Source organism: Amphiura filiformis, chromosome 17, assembly GCF_039555335.1.
Source record: "Amphiura filiformis chromosome 17, Afil_fr2py, whole genome shotgun sequence".
Classification (NCBI taxonomy): Eukaryota; Metazoa; Echinodermata; class Ophiuroidea; order Amphilepidida; family Amphiuridae; genus Amphiura; species Amphiura filiformis.
This window is the reverse complement of record NC_092644.1, coordinates 24,895,713-24,902,103: the sequence shown is the minus strand read 5'-3', so window position 1 is coordinate 24,902,103 and position 6,391 is coordinate 24,895,713.

Below are 6,391 nucleotides of genomic sequence, written 5' to 3'. Positions count from 1 at the left end.
TGCATTATAAATGATCAGCTATTTTTTCTTTTCTTAAAAGGATCGAACCCAAGTAGATCAGACCATTGATCATATAATTATCAGACCACGAAGTAGTTACGTAACTCCGTGATGGTATCGGAATCAAGCACTGTTCGTATGGCGATCATTACGATTGTAATGATGGTCTTCCAGACTCAATATATATATTTACCAATCTCAAGCCTTGTTCACACAGTCAGACTTAAACCACTTAATACCGGACTTAAATTACGTCGGTAATAGTATCGGGTATAAGTGGCAGTGTGAATGAGCGTCGGATATAACTATATCCGACGTAATGTGGTTTAAATCCGACAATTTAAATCCGAAGATGACCAGGGTTAAGAGCTGTTAAGACCGATCGAAACGTTACGATCGGTAATAGTAATTACGTGTGAACACTGAACAGCGCCTTTGGGCTGTCGGATATAACTGTGACCTTTCACCTTTCTGCGTGATTCAGCGTGAAGAACACTTCCGGGTTAAATTAAATCACTCGCGCAACTGATTTGAAGCAGAGTATAAATAGTGTGACCAGTGAGAGATAAAACAAAATCATCATGGATGCAGGTGCGAATATCAAACGCAATAGAGGAATGAACTGGCAAGAGAAGGAGACATTAGCTCTGCTGACCATTTCCTGTTAGTTATGACCGGTAATAGCTCGGATATAAACACGTCGGACATAGAGCTATTGCCGACTCGTCGTGTTCACACAGTCGGACTATTACCGGACTTAAATTACGTCGGTAATAGTATCGGATATAAGTGGCAGTGTGAATGAGCGTCGGATATAAAAAAAATTACTATATCCGACGTAATGTGCTTTAAATCCGACAATTTAAGGCTGAAGATGACCAGAGTTAAAAGCTGTTAAGACCGATCGAAACGTTACGTCCGGTAATAGTAATTACGTGTGGACACGCAGCACTATTGGGCTGTCGGATATAATTGTGAGTAGGCCTATATCACTCGCGGAAAATTTTAAGCAGAGTAATTTATGGCTGCAGCTGCAAATATTAATATAAACTATCGGGATGCAGGCCTTGCCGTTTAGATTTTAAAGGCGAGTGGTTAATCACTCGCTAGCATGATTGTAGGCGAGTGGTCGAATTTTCACAAATATCACTTATTTAGGAAATAATCAAGTAGAGTTTCTGTCTTGACACGGTATTTATGTACATTTATGTTGAAATGCGCGCGAAGCGCACTAAAATTTTTCACTTTCTACGCTTGGAGGGAGTACAGCATCGATTAAATACTGAAATGGCTGATTCAGTGGCTGATTTTGGGAGATTCGCAGCGAGTGATATTTAGTGTCTATGGCGAGTGGAAAATCGCTCACTAAAAATCGAGTTTGGGCAAGCGGCGGCGAGCGAGAGCGATCGCTCGCCTCAAACGGCAAGGCCTGGGGATGCGATTATATTTTTCGGACATCACCGTTAGATGAGTAAATGGGAGCGTTCACTATAACAGGAAGAATTACTGAACAGGTAGAATCATTGAAAATGAACATTAAAATCTGTTCTTTCTTACATTCCCTTTTAGCTTCTTTTTTTATTTGCTGCTTGTGATTTCCCGTTTCCATAGAGGGGTCAATTGGAATGACAAGGAAACATTGGCTATACTCAAAATTTGGAGAGACACGGAAAGTATTTCTGGGATAAAAAAAGCTTTGGGAGGAGATAGCCACGCTATTACATGACAAGGGGTGGGGGTCCCGATACGGTCGGGGGAGCAGATACCTGTAGTGATAAAGGCACTGAAAACTCTCCATCGCACCCTCCATGATCGGGTGAAAAATTCAGGCGCAGCAGCAATTGACCATCCTTATTGGGATAACCTACACGAGTTTCGGGGGATAGCAAATGTTAACCCCAGAGGGTTCAGTGGGGGGCAGTATGGCCCTGGATGTAGATGGAGATGAAATTTATTAAGCCATAAGCATGATAACAGAAAGGCATGCAATTGCATTTTATAAGATGATTAGGGGGTCCGGAAAGAAAAATAGGGGTGTCATAAAATATTTTTGATGACCAAAATGTAGGGAGTCACAACACAGCATGACTACAGATAGTGTGTTTATTTTATTCAAAAAGACTGATGCCTGTTTTTTTTTTGGGGGGTGTAAAATATTTGCTGCCGAAATAGGGAGGTCGCAATTTCATTGAAGCTGACTTTTTGTAAATTTGGGACCCCCCCCCACCAAGAAAAAAATAGCATGATGATGGGAGTCAGTGTAATTTTTTTATTTTTGTCATTTTTTCAAAGATGTCCACCATAGTAGGGCCTACATGTATAAAATGCGATATAGAGCTAAGTCTACTGTAAAATGGGACTACTTTGTCAAACTAAAATAATAATAATAATAATAGTAATAATAATAATAATAATAATAATAATAATAATAATAATAATAATAGAACCTACATAAATACAAAATTGGTCTTAATTTTGGAACTTTTGAATTTGCATTTTTCTTACATGACATACCTACCGCATTGTCTGTAATTTGTTCTAAAGAGGGCGTTTATTGAAAGTGAATTTTCAGTGAAAACATTTAAAATCGGGTTAAATTTTCTGATGATGCTCATGTAGAAAGAAGAGATTTATGACCGGTAATAGGCTTTAACGGACATAACACGTCGGACATACGCTGGCGAAGTTACGTCATTTATCGGATTAATTACCATAGCAATAGGTGAAAACAATTTTGAACATTTCGCGCTGTACTACAAGCAGGTTGCACTCATCACCTGTATGTCTGCAATCATAGATTGAATACAATACCGGTCTTTTCAAAGATACTTATCTTACAGGTGCAACTAATCAGCATGATTCACCTATTGCTATGGTAGTTAATCCGATTATTACGTAACTTCGCCAGCGTATAGCGCTATTGCCGACAAATGTGGACGCACTATGGGATTAGCGGAAATATTTAATTCGATCGGACATAAGCCTAGATAAAATATTACCGGTAATAAGTGCATGTGTGAACACAGCTTCATAAAAGTTTGTCTTCATGATTATGGTTTTAAGGAATGTTCACATAATCATAACAACGATCACGCTATTTTGGTACAATGCCTTTTTGTGTACTGATTGTTTCGATCGATCATTACTTAAGCGCATGATCCCGTTGACATAGTTACATTACGTAACTTCGATACCGGGCTTCGATACTGAATAGTTGTTGAGTGCACATAATATTGTGTGCCTTCCAAAGTGCCTTATAACATGTTCTCATTGTGTTGTGGAATTCTAGCCAGTATTCAATGATAGCTATAGAGGCCTTGCGTTTATCGATTGGCTCCAAACAAAGGATTTGAACCGTGTTTCTTCCCCGTAATCATGGTGCAGTGCAGTCCATTCAATCAAATGTTGTCATCAACCTATTTGATCGTAGTGCATTTTGTTATGTGTGAGACGAACTGTCGCGGTAGATGCAATCATGCATGTTTTTGTTGAATGCATTTGAGTAGTCCGCCATATTTACGGGATGATACGTCATATGCACAGCCTCTATTCAGTTGGTCGTTGTATGATTTTGTTCGTTCACTCATTCAAATTTATTTATACCATTTGAAGACTGAGCCTATTATGATACATCATCCGTGGAACAGCTTCAAACAAATATAGCTAGGGATTATTGGGGCAGAGGTTATCTTTTGAATCCTCTTAGAGGGCTATCATTTTTTCGGAAGGGGGTCCCAAATTTACCAAAAGTATGCGTCAATAAAATTGCGCACCCCCTATTTCGGCAACAAAAACTTTATGATCCCAAACCCCAAAATTGTATTGAAATCAGTCTTTTTGAATAAAATAACACACTTTCTGTGGTCATCGTGTGACTCCCTACATTTTGGTCATAAAACATTTTATGACCCCCTCCTATTATTCTTTTCAAGACTTTATGACCCCGTATATTTGGGACACCCCTCCCCTTTCGAATAAAATGATATACCTCTTATGACCACTGATGCATAGGCAAGGACACTCGCGCGAATTGAAAGACTCACACACATAACAAATGCCTATTACAACATTTGATTGAATGGATTGAGTTACTCTTAAATGAAACGATAAAAACAAAGAATCATGAAAAAAAGACACATACAAGATAAAATAATAAAATTATATAAACAATGTTAAAGATAAAATCAAGAAAATAGAGAATAAAATTTCCTCAAATCAGAAAAAAAACCCATTGACAGACATCATTACTGCATGAGATTCGAACCATCAATCTTCTCCACAAGTTCTATTTATCCTCGCACTATAGTCTAATGCTCTACTCACTGGGCCACAACGTACCAGGTGAATGATTACCGCATTATCATGAACAAGTTTGTTCGATCTTGTTCATAATTGTATGTGTCGATAGGTTTCACCCTTTAACTACACGTACCCTTAATGATCAGTGATAATAGTCTGCTTTTACAGGGATGGCGCTCTCTCATTTCCATGAGCTTCATAGCGCCATTAGGCGAACGTTTACGGTATATCGATTTTGACTCGCCGCGCGGCTGCACGTCTACTGCCATATGCATGTGTCAGTATAATGGAGCCTACCATTTTTCGTATATACACGGTCTGGATTTTTGCATTTTATAGGAGAAGTCCACGTAGGTCCCCAAAGGTTTCTTCCAGATATTGGAGATTACATTCCCATAAAGACGAAACAGTAATTTTTAGTGGGGACCTACGTAAAAATTACATAAAATTGGCACTTGGGCGTCAACATTGGGGGGGGGGTGATTGTATGGACCATCCCCCTGGCAAAATATTTGGGGGATTTACCCATCCCCACCCCCACCTCACCAACCATCGGGATCTACGCCTATGAGCACAGCGAAATCGGTGTTATTTTAATTTTTTTGTTATATTTTTTTGGCAATGTGGCAGTTCATGATTGATGAAAATATCTAAATTAACATGTGGTCCCGTGTCACAACCTGGGGTACCTTTGTGTTACATACATGTAGTAAAAATATGAAATGTTTCAAACATTTTACCTACACGTATCATTTGAAGTGGTTCATCTTCCTGAGCATTTTGGCACTTTTTTAAAAATGGAAATCGGTTAAAAAATGAGAGAGTGCGGGCAAAAACAATCACAAAGTAAGTGGGATTTAACCCCACCTATTTTTTTTTCCACATGTACAATCATTCTGAGCAAGTATTAGTCTTTTAAATGACCTTCTGTATTTATTTACTTGGTTTAGATGTCTGGGAGTTCATTTAGACATTTTTTTACTAGATTCAAATTTTTTAATGGGGCTTTTAGATCAATTTTACGATACGAATCCCTCCCCCTAATCTTCCTCCCCCTAATCCTCAACCACCCTGGGCACATTTCATGGCAAACGTCATAAGAAAATAATTAAAAATTATTTTAAAACAGGTTAAAGACATGATCAATTCATTTGTGAGGTCAAAGTTGGACCAAATTGCCATTTTTGGCCCAAAAACAAAACAAAATAACGGTTTTCGGCCCACTTCTTTTTCGTTAAACGTAACAAACAAATTCTTGGGCCAATTTATTTCATTAATTTTTAAAAATCTCTAGGAACCGTTTTTTTAATTTTTTTTTCAATTTTGACCAACTTCACCAATTATTTGAAATTTGGGCGAAAATCGGGCTTTTTTATGATTTTTTTGAAAATTCAGTATTGACTATTTTTGTTGCAAATTTCAAAGTTGGTCGAAATTAAAAAAAATGAAAAAACGGCTCCTAGATATTTTTTATCTAGTGTTTAAAAAATTAATAAAAAACAATTTTGGCCCAAGAATTTTGTTGTTACGATTTACGAAAAAGAAGTGGGCAAAAAAACCCGGTTTTTGGGATTTGGGGCCAAAAATGAGCATTTTGGCCAAAGTTGACCTCACAGATGAACTTATCAAGTCTTTGCCATTCTAAATGTGTATACTTTTATATACTTTACACCAACAATTTAGCAGTTATGAGGCACGAAAGTTTGCCTATTTCCAGGGTTCAGACCAATCTTAAGTTGTTTATTGTTTTTTCTCCTCACTTTTTGCCTATATCTCAGTTTCATTATTGCCGACTTTAGCCTAATTGGATCAAATCTGGTCATTATTTGGCAGGTGAAAGTTGTAATTTTGGTGCAAGTTGAATCATATTTTAATATGACCAATACCTATTTGCTGTTGATGCAAGTTGACTTATAACATTTGTAATCTTTAGTATGTCTTTCTGTTTTTTTAATTGAAGTGCTTTTAAAATTCAGCTTCTTAGCTGCCAATATTGTGATTTTGAAATAAATAAATAACAAAAAAAATATTTTGTGCACTTTTGACATTTCAACTCGCATTGTCATTTGCTTATTGTAGTTGTTACACTTTG